General features: G+C 40.6%; 1 protein-coding gene across 3 annotated transcripts in view; it reads left to right on the top strand.

Moving 5' to 3' along the window:
- Positions 1-4,400: 4,400 nt before the first annotated feature.
- Positions 4,401-17,614, top strand: part of zfyve9a (zinc finger, FYVE domain containing 9a) — a 105,071-nt gene continuing 91,857 nt past the window's right edge. For 2 of the 3 annotated variants that reach the window (XM_078561112.1, XM_078561116.1), the window contains exon 1: positions 4,401-4,604. The gene's annotated coding sequence lies outside the window, so the exon portion shown is untranslated. Of the gene's footprint in view, positions 4,605-4,629; positions 4,792-17,614 lie in introns of those variants that run through there. The other variant, XM_078561113.1, reaches the window with a different exon arrangement.

Below are 17,614 nucleotides of genomic sequence, written 5' to 3'. Positions count from 1 at the left end.
GTCATTCGGACTTGAAATGTTAATCCTGTCTTCCTCTCCACAGATGCTGTCAGACCTGCTGAGTTTTTCCAGCAATTTTTGTTTTTGTTTCAGATTTCCAACATCCGCAGTATTCTATTTTTATTTTATTTTAACAACATCTAATTGCTCTGGGTAACCATAATTTTGAGCTGAATTGTGGCTTAATTGTGGTTTAAATGTGCTTGTAAATTTGAAATGTTACTGATATATAGTCTTTTACATCAGCTGTGGCTCAGCTGGTAGTACTCTTGCCTCTGAACCACAAGGTTCCAGGTTTAAGTTCCAATCTGGGGCTTCAGTACGAAAGTTAACAGTCCAGTGCACTACTGAGGGAACACTGCACTTTCAGAGGTGACGTCTTTCGGATGAGCTGTTCAACTGAGGCCCCTTTTGACCGCTCGGGTAGATGCAAAAAAAAAAAATCTCGTGGTGCATTTTCGAAAAAGAGCAGAGGAGTTACCCCCAGTGTTTTGACCAATATTTATCCCCCAATCAACATCACAAAAACAGATTAACTGGTCATTATCATATTGCTGTGGGAGTTTGCTGTGTGCATATTGGGGTGCATATTGGCTGCTGCTCTTCCTACATTACAACAGTGACTACATTTCAGAAGTACTTAATTGGCTGTAAAGCACTGAGATATCTGGTGGTCATGAAAAGCACCCGGAAATGCAAGTTTTTAATTTGTTGCTAATGTATACAGGGCCATATACTTTAGTTGATTTTTGCATGAAAACTAGTTTTCCTGTGGGAGTAGGAATATAGCTGATTTTTTTTTGTTCCCCAACTTGTGGATGGTGAGGCTAATTGGAGTGCCCAACCCACCTGAGCTGGAATTAGCTGCCTTATTCCACACCATGGGTTGTAGATTCAACTTCCCCAACAATTTCGAGGTGTCAGCTGTGGCTCAGTTCATAGCACCCTCGCCTTTGAATCAGAGGGTTGTGGGTTCATGTCCCACTCCCGGAAACCAAGAACTGTGATTGTACTCGAAAGAGTTGCAATCTGTGACTGTTGATAACTCGAAAGAGTTTCCCCAACAATTTCAAACTGCACAATACATTTTCATATTAAGCTAATTTAAGAGCTTTGTGATACTTTTGCTAGCTGAGTTGTTTTCTAAGCACATGCTCCAGTCATGTTTACATTGTCATGCATTACATTACCACCCTGGACAGGTAAAGTTTCTTCTATAATCTACTACGGATCTTGGCCGTGTGGCAGAGTAGAGGCCTGAGTCATTTCCTAGGAAAGTAAAATCTGAAGTACTACCCCAGTTATTCCTAGAAGTCCGTCCTGGCTGGCATGAGTTGCGCCAGCTTAGCTGGACATGCTGAAAGTCTGAGACAGCAAAGAAGAGAATAGCAGTAAAACTGAGAGTATTAGTCAACTTATCCACCCTGTTCCAAAACAAATCAGTCAGCTGATTCACTGATTTACTGTTATTCAATTTAAATACCAAACACATTAATTATTGCAATTTTTGGGCAAATTCAGATCAAAGCCCACAATTGGTTATTCCTGATAGAAGCATATTTGTAATTTTTAAAAGGAAGTAATATTCTATTTTCTTCCTTATTGTTGTCCAGCTGAGGAAGAAGCTAAGTGACTCCCCCAAACCCCATACCAACTGACCTCCCTCAACCCCGCCCCCCCCAATCCACCACCACCCCCTCCCTGGCCTTTACAGATGCCGCTAAAACAAGTAGTCATAATAATTTGACATCGAGGAAAACATCTACCTGTTGTTCTGCATCTCCTATTACTCCCTTCTCATGGCTGTAGTTGGAAACTTGCTATGTGATATATTCTGAGCATGGATTTGTAATAATATGCTAATTTTGTTTCCCTATATCGGTGAGTGGGTATAAAGTGTCCTATATTGCAAAAAAAGAAGATTTGAGATTTGATCCCTCGTCAATGCTGAGTTACCTTGATCACTCTTAGGCAGTAGTGGGGAATAGTGACCTTGGTGTCTTCAGGCTAGAGATGGGAAAAGTAGCCTTTGTTAGAAAGTGTGCCTTTGTGGCTTTTAGTGAGGATAAGGTTAGTGTCCCTCAACTGTAATAGCTACGGGAGTAGGCCATTCAGCCTGCTCGGCCATTTAGCCTGCTCTGCCAATCAATGGTTAATCTGTAACTTAACTCGTTGCACCTGCCTTGGCCCCTTATCTCATAATACGCCTGGCTAGCAAAAATCTTTCAATTTCAGATTTAAATTAACAGAATTAGCATCTACTGTTTTTTGTTGGAGAAACTTCCACATTTCTGCCACCTTTTGAGAAGTTAGGAAACACTTCTTCATGCAGTGATCTAGCTTTGAAAATAAGGTTATATGCCCTTGTCTGAGACTTATTCCCAAAATGGAAAATGTTTCTCTCAACCCTATCAATTTCTTCAAAAATCCTAAAAACCTCCTGTGAACAATAGTCCCTGTTTTCATCCACACAAGCTGAAAGAATCTCAAACTTTTTGGCCAATTGCAGGGAAAGGATAGGGAAACTGGAAGAAAAGGAGAGGTAGTCTTATTGATAAAAGATTATTAAAGACTATTAAAGCATTAGCAAGAGAGGATATAGGAAAAGGAAAGAAATCAGCCGAGGCTCTATGGTTAGAATTGAAGAATAAGAGAGGACTTTCTAAATTCATAATTTCTAAATTTGTGGACTACATCAAATTGGGGGATGGGAGGGGTAGTTATTACTGAGGATGACTCCTACAAATTGCTGTTAGACAAGAAACTTGAAAAATAGGCATATAATTGTCAAATTAATTTCAATATAGATTAGTGTGAACTATATGTATTGGTAGGAAAAATAAGGTCACGTGTTACTTGGCAAATATATATTTAGAGGGGGTACTGGAGAAAAGGGATCTGGGAGTGCATATAGGTAAATCACTAAAATTAGTGGCACAAGTTATAAGGCCTTTAAAATAAACCAAGTGCTAGCACTTATTTCTAGAGGGATATAATTGAGAGGAAGAGAAAATGTGCTAACTTTATATCAAACCTTGGTTATACCATACTTGGAGTAATGTATACAGTTTTGGTTGTCATATGAGAAAACGGATAAAGAGGCGGTGGAGATGGTGCAAAAAGAGTTATAAGGAAAGGATGAACAGGCTGGGTCTCTTTTCTCTTGAAAAGAGAAGGGTTAAAGACCTTTTGGAGGTCTTTAAAATTATGAAAAGTTTTAATGGAGTAGACATAGACAGAAGGCATGATTTTAACCCATTCAGAGCCCTCTAAATTGAACAGAGTTAAGATCTGGCCCAGTGTGTTTTCACTTGTGGGGAAGAGCAAAATTAGAAGCCATCGAATATAAGATGGCCACCAAGAAATCAAATAGGTAAGTCAGAAAAAACTTCTTTATGCAAAAATTGTGAGAATGTGGAACTCACAACCACAGAGATCAGTTTAAGTGAATAAATTCAATGCGTTTTAATGAAAGCTAAAGTAATATAAGGGAGAAAGAAATAAAAATGCTGTTAGAGTTAGATGAGGAAGGGTGCGAGGAAGCTTAAATGGAATATAACACCAGCATAGACTTGGGCTGAATGGTATGTTTCCATGAACTTAAGAAATAGAATCTGGAGTCGGCTACTGATGGAAGGATCAAGACCCAAAGACATGAGGAAAACGTTTCTTATGCAGTAAATGAAACTCTTTCGAGTTATCAACAGTCACAGATTGCAACTCGTTCGAGTACAATCACAGTTACTTGGTTTCCGGGAGTGGGACATGAACCCACAACCCTCTGATTCAAAGGCGAGGGTGCTATGAACTGAGCCACAGCTGACACCTCACACAGTGAATGAATATGCACAGCCGACAGAGACAGGTTCAATCATGACATTCAAAAGGGAATTTGATCAATATCTGAAAAGGAAAAGAAAATATGGGGCCAAAGGGAAAAGGCGGGGAAGCGGCACTAGGTAAACTGCTCTTGCAGGGAGCAGGCATAGAGAATACGGGCCGAATGGCCTCATTCTGTGCTGATTCTAAATAACCAGGTTATCTGCATTACTGAAATTAGCTGAACAATTTTATTTAAATAATGGATTTTTTTTGTATTTCTATGATTGTGATTCTTTGCTCTTGTCCACTATTTCGATAAAAGTGAAGCAACAAATACATGAAACCGGCTGTAACCTTTCGCAGCAACTCCCTTATCAGTTCGGGGATCACAGACTCCATTGGCTGTTCGCAGAGGCAGGTAAAATCTGTGCCAATTGAAAGCGGCCGTTCAAAAACAGCCTTCCCATTGGTGCTTTGCTCAGCCGCGTTAGTCCCGAGCATTTCTATTGGCCAGTTGTGAGGAGTGAAGGGCGGATGTTGGAAATGCGGAATGGCCATTGGTCAGGTCGGATGGCGCGGTCGGATAGGCGGTTGGAAGGTTGGTGCTCGTATTTTCCAAACGTCAAGCGCGTGATGGATGGCTGTTGAGTTGATGTCGACGTCGGAGAGGGGAAAACGTTGCGGATCTTTCCCATTAAGATGCAAAGCGATTAAAAGCGATAACACTGTGGTGGCCGGCGACATCTTTCAACCCCGTGCTGGAAGCGATGAACCCGCGTCTGGTAAGGCAGGAAAGCCCGGGAGCGATGTGAACGTTCAAAGGGTTGGATGGAAGCGCCCTCCCTCCGAGTGACCCTAAGGGCTCGCTGGATAATGCGCCTGCTGTGGGCTAGCGTGTGCTTTGCGGATATTCCTGAAGCAGATACTCCGATGCTTCGGGCAGGCCTAGGAAGGCACAGCACAGGAATGGTCTGCTGTTTGCCTTTATTAACGTGATTTTTTTGGGGGGGCGGGGGGGGTTTGGTGTAATGTCTATTACGAGTCTGCAAATGTTTGAGTTTTGTTACCAGTCCGAGATTTAAATACTGCGGATTAAACCGATCATGTACGACAGAGAAGGGGAAAGCAGTCATTTATTTTGCAGGGTGTAAATCTTGGACTTTATGCGTTTTGACTACGAATGGATCTGGCTCTGCTTTAATTGACCAGCGTATCTGTAAATTGTATTCTTGGGTATTTGTAAAAACTGCTTCGCACATTCCGAATACACGTAGGTTTCATAGGCATCTCCCAAGTGTAGATTTGCTGAACTCCTAGTGGGAAGGATGGGATTTGTTTCCCTCTTTTTCTCCCCTCAACAATGTGCCGCAGAATCATGCTATAAAGTTTTCCTATTATTCATCTCGGGCTTCTGTTGTAAACCGCAAACAGCGACAGAGATAAAATATTGCAGGACGCTTTTTGGATCCAAAATAAATAAGAGTACAGTTGTTGGTTTAGTATGTGGTTTTCCCCCTACTATGTCTAGGAATAATTCTCTCTTCCAGCAGCTTTGTTCATAAAATGCTATTAATTGTGGGAATGGCTTGGAGTAAAGTTGGCGGTTCATTGCGTATGTTTTTTTTGGAGAGAACTACACATAATTGAACCAAAAGCTACAAAATAGTGAGTGGCCCTTGTCAAATTTTAATTTCTTGGATTGCTAAGTATATAATAATTCTCAAAAACAAAGTTAGCTTGCCCGATTTATTGTTGGAAAGGAACAAAAAAATCTTGTAGTAAATAGTTCTGTCACCAGAATTTGCTTGCTGTTCCTGAGTGCGATGCATTTAATTCATAAAACAAGAAAGGTTATTTCATGGAATAAGCAATGCATTTGATAGAATTTGATGTTGTAACGTACCATGAATGAGTTATGCCACTTTGTTATAGGGTTAAGAATTTAAGTTTGTAATTTAATAGGGATTAAAGATTTGGGTATAAGATTTTTAAAGGATGAAGTGAGAGATTGTGTTTATGAAGAAATGCCAGGAGAATTGGTTTATTCCACTGGAATAAGGTTAAGGTGAAAACCTTAAATTTTCAAATTGATGATTTTGTGAGAGTAAATGGCAATGTGGAAATAAATATGGGATTGTCAATAGGGAAAAAAAAGGTCAGAAGATTTTCTTTCACAAGATTGTTATACTATGACACTGCTTTACCCAGATAGCTATTGAGTCAGATAATATAACATATTTTAAAAGGGAATTGAACAAATATGTGGAAAATATATGGGGAAAGAAATTTGGAATTGCATTGCATCTTTCACTGCCTCAGGACATGCTAAAGTACTTTTGACGATGTTGGTTGAGGGGTAAATATTGGCCCGATTGCTCATAGACCTCCCCTGTTCCTCTTCAAATAGTACCATGGGGTCTTCTGTGTCCACCTGCATGTTGAAGATGGGGCTTGATTTACTGTTTCATTTGAACAGCTCCTCCCAAGAATGCAGCGCTTTTTCAGTGCTAGATTGTCAGCCTAGATTATGTGCTTCAGTCTCTACAATAAGACTTGACCTTGTGACTGAGGTGACTGTGGTACTGTTGAGCCAAGGCTATCACCAAAGAAAAATGAGATTAGTGTAGATGGTTGCAGTTGAAGAACTTGCTTGTTTATACTTAATATTTAGATTCCATGGTTTTTTTAAATAAGCAAATTGCAAGCTTTTAAATGAATAGATTTTAAACTGTTTTCTGAAATTATGAATTTGGGGCAGCACATGCCAAACAGGAGATTGGAAACCACCTTACATTGACTAATGCAGTAAATGTGGAGCCTTTGGGTTCCTTCAGAAGATAACCTGACATTTTACTGTGGAAGTTTCCAGGGCAAATTAAATGCCAGTTTAACAATATGTGGCATTTCTTTGTCTTATTTTAGCAATAAACTTAGTAATGCATTCAGGGTTCCATAAGAATAATTCCAATAAGTCCAGAGTAAATGAGAGAGATTAAATTGAGTAGTAAAATTCATCTTCAGTGTCTTGGGATATCCAATTTTACCATTACCTCTGGAGTCTCTGAAGAATCTGTTGTTAGTCCCTTCCTCCCCTTCTATGCGCTGCCTGCCTCCTGGTAATATTATCCAAAACAAAAACAGAAATACCTGGAAAAACTCAGCAGGTCTGGCAGCATCAGCGGAGAAGAACAAAGCTGACGTTTCGAGTCCTCATGACCCTTCAACAGAACTAAGTAAAAATAGGAGAGGGGTGAAATATAAGCTGGTTTAAGGTGGGGGGGAGAAGGGGGGGCGGTGGGTGTAGGGACAAGCAAGCTCCTATCTGTACCTTGAGTGCCCTGCTATCCATTCTTAATTAGCACATTCTTTTAGATAATATCACCACCTTCAACACCTCTTTGTTCTTTTGTCTGTGACATCTTTTGGTTATCTGCTCCTATCACTGCTTGCTTGTCCCTACAACCACCCCCCACCTTTAAACCACCTTATATTTCACCCCTCTCCTATTTTTACTTAGTTCTGTTGAAGGGTCATGAGGACTCGAAACGTCAACTTTGCTCTTCTCCGCCGATGCTGCCAGACCTGCTGAGTTTTTCCAGGTATTTCTGTTTTTGTTTTGGATTTCCAGCATCCGCAGTTTTTTGTTTTTATCTCTAATATTATCCAAAGATATGGGGTCAGGTTCCACCTGAATGTTGATGACACCCAGCTCTACTTCTCCACCATCTGTCTTGACCCCCACTGCCATTATGTTGTCAGACCTTGTCTGACATGTAGCCCTGGATGGGTGGCAGTTTTCTCTAGTTAAACATTGCGAAAACTGAAGCCATTGTCTTTGGCCCCATCACAAACTCTATACACTTGTCTGAGTCAGCGCCCCACCCCAGCCCCTTGTCTCATGTTTGATTATATAGCTTGAAACCTCTGCACTCTGGTTGACCCCAAACTAAACTTCTGACCCGATGTGACATAAAGGATAAAGACCTCATATTTCACCTCTTAACACTGCCTGCCTCCATCCCTGCTTTAGCCCATCTGCTGCTGAAAAGTTGAATCCATGCTTTTATCACCTCTAGTCTCGACTATTCCAATACTTTCTTGGCCAGCCTCCCATCATTCACACCGCATAAACTGCAGCTCATCCAAAACCCTGCTGCCTGTATCCTAAGCTGCACCAAACTCCGTTCACTGATCGGCCCTGTGCCTGTCCTTCATTGCCTGAAATTTTAAACATGTGTTGAATTTCTTTAATGGCCCCACGCCTCCCTATTTCTGTAATCTCCTGCAGCCCCACAGCCATCACCTCCAAACTCCTGGCCTCTTGTGTTATTGAAGCCTCCAATGATAGCATGGAGGAAATTACTCCAGCGGTCCATGTCCTGTGATGTGGAATTTCCTTTCTGAACCTCTCCACTATTAAGACCCTCCACAACAACCATCTTTTTGACCAAGCTTTTTCTCAGCCTTCTTAATATCTGCTCTTTGATCAGTGTACATTTCTGTCTGATTTCTTTAGGTGCTTTTCTTGAATATAAATATAATGGAAATAAAATTTATTTATTTTTTGTTAAAAAGATGGCATTTTCCTGTGATTGTTAACACCAAAATAGATGGAAAACCCATGAAAATGAAAACTGAGATGCTTGCAAGTAAGCTGTATTGCTTTCTGAAGGACCAGAGTTATATCTTCTAATAGTGCATATTTCTTACAGTAAGGAACTGACGATAACTGTAACTTCTGTCCAGGACATGTTAATTATCTGTATGCCTTAAATTGCTTAATCTAGGGTTTAGTCTGCATTTTAAAGGAGGGTCAGGGCAATAGTGCAGGACACCTGCTGTGAGTGAAATGATACATTTTGAAATCACTGCTAGTGGCTTGAGGTAACAGAAGATTGGCCAGAACAACTGTAGTGACTTCTGTATTAAGTCCTGTTTGTACATTAGCTGCCCCTTTTTGTTGGACATCTGGACTGCAGATCAAAAATTATAACACCAGTTGACTGGGAAATATTTCTACAGAAATGCTTTTCTTTAAGCATAGATGTTTTTTATCCTGTAATCCACTGGGCTGCTTATGCTTGCTGCCTAATGGTACATATAATACATCTTCCTGACATTGTGCATTGAGGGATGCAGACTGGACTGTAAGTTTTGATGGAAATTTCACTATTATTTCATAGAAATCCTGTTTAGGTAACACAATTTTACGGTTCTAGTTATCTCTCCTTTTGACATTTTTATTAATTGATTTGAGCTAATTTCATATCCATATTATTTATAGACTGTAGTGTTGATGTGAAACCACTTGTGGTTACTTTGAGAATAACAAGTAGCAGAACGAATGATTGCAGTGAGGCTAGAAGTTTTTTGAGAATATTAGTTTTCTTATTTATACAGCAATCATCATCTCTCTGATTTACATTGACTGTATGCCTCCAGCTCAGCCTAAAAGTGATCACAGGTTATGATGGACTCCATCAAAGATTGGTGGAAGCGCATATGGAAAGAATAATTATACCAGATTTTTGGGGGCAATAACAGCACCATAATAACTTAATAGGAACATAGAATTATAGAAATATACAACACAGAGGAGGCTATTTGTTCCATTGTGTTCGCGTGACCGAGAAGTAATCATCTAGTCTAATCGTGCTTTGCAGTTCTTGGTCCATTGCCTTCCAGCTTATGGCACTTCAAGTGCATATCCAAGTACTTTATAAATGTTATGAGGGGTTCTGCCTTTACCACCCTTTCAGGCAGTGAGTTCCAGATCCCCACCACCCTCTGGGTGAAAAACCTGCTCCTTGAATCCCCTCTAAACCTTCTACCTCTTAACCTGGGGGCATAGATTTAGGATATGGACTGCTCAAATAAGGAGAATAGGACCTTCCTATTCACTGTATCCAGACCCCTCATAATTTTGCACACTTCAATTAGGTCTACCCTCAGCCTCCTCTGTGCCATAGAAAACAACCCCAGCCTATCTTTCCTCATAACTAAAGTTCTCCAGCCCAGGCAACATCCTTGTAAATCTCTTCTGAGCCCTGTCCAGAAGGGGCTGGTTAGTAAAGTTGGCTAGATGGCTAGTGCGTGGATCAGATTAATGCCTAACAGCACAGGATTTGGTCCCTGTTCCGGCCGAGGTAGACATGGGGCCTGCCTCCTTGCCCTACCTGTAGCAAAAAAAAACACGGCAAAGTACCGTGATTCGGTGAACAATCGCCAAAGACCTGCCTTTGAGCAGAGAACTGAAGACTAAGATGATGGTGATCTTCTCAAGTGCAATCACATCTTTCCTATAGCGTGGTGACTAGAACTGTACGCAGTACTCTTTATTGCCTAACTAGTGTTTTGTACAGTTCCAGCATAACCTCCCTCTTCTCTTTATTAGCTGAGGCATAGAATATAAGTATCCCATATGTTGTCAGCCTGATGTATCTGTCCAGGGGCCTGTGGACATGGGCTCTCAGGTCCTTCTCTTCCTCTTCACTTCTTGGTACCCTCCCATTTACTGTGTACACCCTTGCTTTATTAGTCTTTCTCAAATGTATTACCTCACACTTCAACAGATTGAGCTCCATTTGTAATTCACAGCTTTCTTCCACATTATCAACCATGGGGCCAATTTTTGTATAATCTGCAAAATTCTTAATCATACTGCCTATATTCAAGTCCAAATCATTGAGATATACCACAAAAAGCAAGGGACCTAGTACTGAGCCCTGCAGAACCCCACTGGAAACAGCCTTCCAGTCACAAAAACACCCTTTGTCCATTCTCCTTTGCTTCTTGACTGTGAACCAATTTTGGATCCAGCTCGCCTCTTTGCCTTGGGTCTCATGGGTATTTACTTTTGTGAGCAGTCTGCCATGTGGAACCTTATCAAAAACCTTACCAAAAGCTATAAAGGCTGCATCAAATGTTCATAAAGTTTAACTCATTAATTTCTCACTGTGTCTTTAGTCATGATAAATTGTGCATATTTTTGTATTCATGGTCTGATTTTACTGTCTTCTGCCCCATCTCTAAAATAGCACCTAAAATAAGATTCTTTTGAGTGCCGTTTCTGTTATCTTGTTTGGATCGGTGGCTGTAAAGTTAGCTGTTTATGTAAATATTGGTGCTAAATGTTGCAACATGTGAATAAATATTTGTGACCATAATCTGTGTCTGTGTTGCTCAATTAAGTAGGAAGCTAAATGTGCAAAATCTGTGCTGCAGTGTTTAGAATTCTTCATGAAACTGAAATAAATGAATTTTGTATTAGCCTTAAACTACAGTAAATTTCATGAAGTCATGAAAATTTCATGCAAACTTCTCAGTTGCTTATTTATTTTTTAATATGATGCTTGTAAACAGAGTCATAGAATAATTATAGTACAGAAGGAGGCTGTTCAGCCACTTGAGTCCATGTAGGTTCTCTGTAGAGCAATTCAGTAATTGCTTCCATGGTGACCAGAATTGGAAGCAATACTCCTACTCTAGTAATGACCTACCCAGAGCTTTGTAAAGGTTCAGCATGAATTTCCTGTACTCAATGCCTCTATCTATGAGTCCCAAGTGCTTTGCTAACCACTCTCTCAGTATATCCTGCCGCCTTTAAAGACCTATGCATATGACCCAACACCCCCCAAAGGTCCATGCGTCTTGCCTCTTCCTATCCCTTCTGCCAAAATGCTTCACTACACTTCTTCTCTGTATTAAATTCCATCTGCAACTTGTCTGTCCATTCTGCCAGAATGTCGATGTCTTTTTGCAGATGATTGGTGTCATCCTTGATGTTTGCCTCCCTCCAAGCCTGATATAATGGGTAAATTCAAGGGCAACTAGGGATGGGCAATAAATGCTGGTCCAGCCAGCGAAGCCCACATCCTATGAATGAATTTTTTTTTAAAAATTGAAATTTTACTCTGTATCCCAGTATCCAAGTCATTTGTATATATCAAAAAAGTAGTGATCTTGGGGAACACCATCTACCATCCTCCAGTCAGTAAAACAGCTGTTTACTATGGCTCGCTGTTTTCTGTCTTTAAACCAATTTTTTTTATCCAAGCTGACACTGACCCTCCTATTCCCTGAGCCTCAATTTTTAACTAACCTTTTATGTGGTACTTCGTCAAATGCTTCCATAAAACCCATATAGACAGACATCTGTTGCATTCCCTTCATCAGCTTTGTCTGAAATGTCACTCATCTTATAATTTGCCATCATTCATCTTGATTAGTTGAGCTGTTCTAAGGATTCAGTAGAAGAAAATGCTACTGTATCTTAAGAGTCTATTCCTGGTGTTGTACTGACACGTGATTCTTCCTGTTTGATAGTGTCAAGCAGGAATTTTTTTCAGATGGAGTACAATTTGGTGCACTTGTTTTATTATGATAGACAAGTAAAATATATGTAAATGGAACAAAACAACCTAGAAACTGCAAGCAAGTTTCCTGACAGTGAAACACATCTGATGTAGAAACACAAGCATATTAGTGTTTTTTTGAAGTGAAATTATGTATTTTCAGAAACTAGCATGTGCAGGGAAGATGTCACCATTAAACATGCAAGTGGTTGAATGCAGTGGGAATTGTGAAACAGTGAGTTGAGTGAGTTCTAATTAATCATGGTGGTTAGGGCCATGGATTTAAATGTAATACCACCCCACCTCCCCCCAGTCTATGTACCACCCAATCATGTGTTTTATCAAAGGCAGATTGTAACTGTATTCACATTACTGCCAGCATGGTTGTAGACCATTCATGCAACTTTTAAGATAAGTAAATCCTGGGGGCTTGCTAAGATGCTTCAGAGGGTCTGTACGGTATTAAGGGAGGGAATTGCAGATATTCTACAGAAACATAATTAGTGAATGAGTGGTAAATCTACGGGATAGACAACCTAGGAAGATGGTGGAATTGATTCATTCAAATGCGAATTAGATGGATTTATTCAACATTTTTGGGTACAGAATATGTGATTTGAGACAATGTAAGTTAAGTATAGCATGTTTGAGAGGAACAGATGACTGTGAACCTATGTTGGCTAAGCTTTTTATCATGGGTTTCCTCACCTATGACTAATGGAGATTGAATGTTGTTATTAGTGAAATAACTCCATTATTGTTGTACTGTGTGACTATCAGGACAGTAGGAGGTGAATTAGCTGAACTTTCTTTTGTTCAGCAATTCTGATTTTCCTATGTAAGCTGATTTTTCAAATCACCACATTTCTTATATTGGTTTTGCTTTTGAAGTTCAGTGCCTGAGGATGTATTTTGATGCTACAGATTGATATTCTTCCCCCTCCTTTTGATCGAAGGAGTGTTGGCAACCATGGATTAGTCCATGATTATGCTTGGCAAAGTATTGCAGTGGTTTGTCATTGCCTTCTGCAGTATTGCTGACCAGGAAACTCCCACCCTTACTGCCAGCCATCAGGCGTATTAGAAGGATTTACGGGTACGTTATGAATGCACCTTCCGTGGCCCTCAAGTCCTGAAGTGGTTCTTGCACCAGGAGCTTCTGGCCCAGCAGTAGGGCCACTGCACAAAAAGACCCCCCTCAGAGATTCATACTCCTGCGAAATGCAGGACCTGTATTTGGGTAGATAATTAAGAGGAACATAAGAACTATAGTACTTAGAAGCAGGAGTAGGCCATTTCTCTCTTTGAGCCTGCTCTGCCATTCAGTAAGATCATGGTTGATCTGGTTGTGGTCTCAACTCCACTTTGCTGTCTTCCTCCCCATGACTGTTGACTCCCTTGCCTATCAAAAATCTAACTCTGCCTTGAATAAATTCAATGACAGCCTTCACTGCTTTCTGGAGAAGAGAATTCCACATACTAATGCCCCTTTGAGAGAAAAAAATTCTCCTCATCTCCATCTTAAACAGTAGAGCTCTTATTCTTAAACAGTGTCCCCTAATTCTAGTCTCTCCTACAAGTGCAAACATCCTCGCGTTATCTACCTCAAATCCCCTCAGGATCTTTAAATGTTTCAATAAGATCACCTCTCGTTCTTCTAAACTCCAATGGGTATAGGTCCAACCTATCCAGCCTTTCTTCATAAGCTCCTCATCCCAGTAATGATTGGAGTGAACCTTTCCTAATGCGATTATAATTTATATCTTTTTTCAAATAAATATATTTATATAAGTGGAATTACAGCAGAATTGTGTGTGCTAACAATTGTGTAATGTAAAAATCTTGATGTACTGAAAATGTTGCATGACTTGTTATTTAATTGAGCATCTTTGATGCTTTTTGATATATGGTCTATATGATTCATTCATTGCATAAACTCAACAGGCATCAGGGAAAACTTTAGCTACTGATTTTTGAAAAGTATTTGTTTTCTGTTCCATTTTTTCCAAAAAACTCCAGTAGATTTATTTTTACTTCATTCTTGGTCTCTCCAATTCACTTAAACATTTGAGACTGTTTATTGAATGAAAGGTGCCTGTGAAGTAACTTAAATTCTGAGATAACTATTGTTTAGTCATGACTTTTGAAATAGCTGCACGCAATTTAACATGTTTGTGTGTTACACCTAAGATGTGACTTGTTTTTCAGGATGTTATTAACTGGAGAGTGTTGCTGTCTGATTCTAGTAGTAAAACAATTCTTTTGTGGTCTATAGGTATTTGTATGGATGCATGTCTTATTAACCCCATATTCAGAGCTAGTCAAATGTTGAAAGCCTCAATCTGATTTGTTGGGTTCCTCCTTCTTTCAATATTTTTGCACTTCAGCATTGCCATTGTTTTGAGTCCGTTTGATTTTACTTCAGCTCTGAAGAAGAATCATACGGACTCAACGTTAACTCTGTTTCGCTCTCCACAGAAGCTGCCAGACCTGAATTTTTCTAGCATTTTCTGTTTTTATTTCAGATGTCCAGCATCCACAGTATTTTGCTTTTATCATAGCAAACTAGAGGCCAAGGCTAATGCTCTGAGGACATGGGTTCAAATGCCACCACGACTGCTGATGAAAGTTAAATTCAATTAATAAACCTGGAATATAAAGCTAACTTCAGTAATGGTGACCATGATAACTATCATTGTTGATTCACTGATGTCCTTTAGGGAAGAAAATCTGCCATCCTTACCTGATCTGACCTACATGTGGCTCCAGACCCACAGCAATGTTTTTTTTATTCATTCATGGGGTGTGGGCTTTGCTGGCTAGGCCAGCATTTATTGCCCATCCTGAGTTGCCCTTGAGAAGGTGGAGATGAGCTGTCTTCTTGAACCGTTGCAGTCCCTGTGGTGTAGATACAGCCACAGTGCTGTTAGGGAGAAGTTCTATGATTTTGACCCAGTGACAATGAAGAAATGGCGATATATTCCTAAGTCAGAATGGTGAGTGACCTGGAGGGGATCTTCCAGGTGGTGGTGTTCCCATGTAACTGTTGCCCTTGCCCTTCTAGATGGCAGTGGATGTGGGTTTGGAAGGTACTGTCTAAGGAGCCTTGGTGAATTCCTGCAGTGCATCTTGTGGGTGGTACACACTGCTGCTACTGTGCTTCAGTGATGGAGGGAGTGAATGTTTGTGGATGTGGTGCCAATCGAGCGGGCTGCTTTGTCCTGGACAGTGTCAAGCTTCTGGGGTGTTGTGGGAACTGCACTCATCCAGGCAAGTGGGGACTATTCCATCACACCCCTGACTTGTGCCTTGTAGATGGTGGACAGGCTTTGCGGAGTCGGGAGGTGAGTTACTCATCGCAGGATTCCTAACGTCTGACCTGCTCTTGTAGCCACAGTATTTATATGGCTAGTCCAGTTTCTGGTCAATGGTAACCCCCCAGGATGTTGATAATGGAGAATTCAGTGATGGTAATTCCATTGAACATCAGGGGGTGATGGTTAGATTCTCTCTTGTTGGAGATGGTCATTGCTTGGCACTTGTGTGGCGTGAATGCTACTTGCCACTTGTCAGCCCAAGCCTGGATATTGTCCAGGTCTTGCTGCATTTGGACATGGACTGCTTCAGTATCTGAGGAGTCACGAATGGTGCTGAACATTGTGCAATCATCAGCGAACATCCCCATTTCTGACCTTATGTTGGAAGGAAGGTCATTGATGAAGCAGTTGAAGATGGTTGGGCCGAGGACACTACTCTGAGGAACTCCTGCAGTGATGTCCTGGAGCTGAGATGACTGACCTCCAGCAACCAGAACCATCTTCCTGGTTGACTCTTAATTACCGTCTGAAGTGGTTGAGCAAGCTATTGGGCAATTAGCAATGGACAACAATTCATCCTGTTCCCATGAAAGAAGAAAAAAGAAAAAAAAATCTTTGTAAGCCCTTTTGATGCTGCAATCCACCCTGTCTGATTTCTTCGTTGTCCTGATTGTGGCATTCAGCTGGCTAGGCCTTGTGCTCTGGAATTCCTCTTTCTAAAAACTCCTGTATCATTCATTTACCTTTTGAGCTTTTTTTGGTGCCTTGACCTTCTAACTCAGTGTCGGTATTCCAGATGTGGCCTCAATGAATTAATTGCATAATCATTACCCTCAGACTAGTTAGTGTACTGTAGATTTAGTTACATTGCTGTAACAATTTTTGGTATATACGCGGTATTCACAGTGTTTGGTAAAGCAGGTGAGGGATTTCCGTAACACATTCAGTTAGCTGGACCTAGTCTACAAGCTGCCACTATCCTGTCCTTGAAGTCATGGGCAGGTTTTTTAAAATTTGTATATGCGCACAAAAGCATTTTTCCACTAATCGGGCAGAAGCTTCTGCCAGTCCTCTGGACATGAAAAGTTCAAAATTCTGCATAAAATAGCAGGAGGATCAGCACATATCACCTTATGAGCTTTGACTTTGTCACTCACCATAAACCATAGACTAGTGCAGCATGGAAGGAGGCCATTCGGCCCATTGAGTCTGCTCTTTCGAAGAGCAACCCAGTTAGTCTCACTACCTGGCTCTTTCCCCATATCCCTGCCATTTATTTTTTCTGTTTCAAGTATTTATATATTTTGTTTCCACCACATTATTGTTAGTTGCAACACCATTGGTTGCAGATCCCCACACCTGTGCATGCAGCAGGTTTAGTGTTCAGAGGAGGAAGAATCACAACCGAGTATATCTTCTGAGCCTTTAACAAGGAAGAATATACATTGGCAACGTTACTGGCAGTGGAAAAGACCTTTTGCCAAGGTTTGGCATGTAATATGTCATCTTTCTGCATGATATTTCTCTTTGAGCTAATTTGATTTATGTTGAATTTCCTGGCAAAGTTCACAATTTGAGTCAGTGGGCACAGCACTTTCAGCAGCTTTTGCCCAATGACTTTCTAGATCCATAGCCACCCAATTTAGTGCATTAGTCAGCCTCGGATGTCAACTACAAAAGTCCGAGATGAGCTAAAAAGACTACATATGTCCTCCAAACTTTATCTACCCACCTTCCCCTTTTAAAAATATTCTTTTATGGGATGTGGGCATCGCTGGCAAGACCATAATATGTTGCCCATTGCTAATTGCCCTTGAACTGAGTGGTTTGCTTGGCCATTTCAGAGGGCAATTAAGAGTTAACCACATTGCTGTGGGTCACATGTAGGCCAGACCAGGTAAGGATAGCAGATTTCCTTCCCTAAAGAACATTAGTGAACCAGATAGGTTTTTATGGCAATCGACAATGGTTTCATGGTTACCATTACTGAGACTAGCTTTTCAATTCCAGATTATTAATTGAATTTAAATTCCACCAGCTGCCATGTGGGATTACAAGTTCAGTGAGATCACTACCGCCTTTCCCCCAAATGTGTCTTTCTCCGGTCTACATATCTCTTCC

The sequence above is a fragment of the Cetorhinus maximus genome, chromosome 17 (assembly GCF_964194155.1).
Source record: "Cetorhinus maximus chromosome 17, sCetMax3.hap1.1, whole genome shotgun sequence".
NCBI classification, from domain to species: domain Eukaryota; kingdom Metazoa; phylum Chordata; class Chondrichthyes; order Lamniformes; family Cetorhinidae; genus Cetorhinus; species Cetorhinus maximus.
This window is presented reverse-complemented; position numbering and strand designations above follow the sequence as displayed.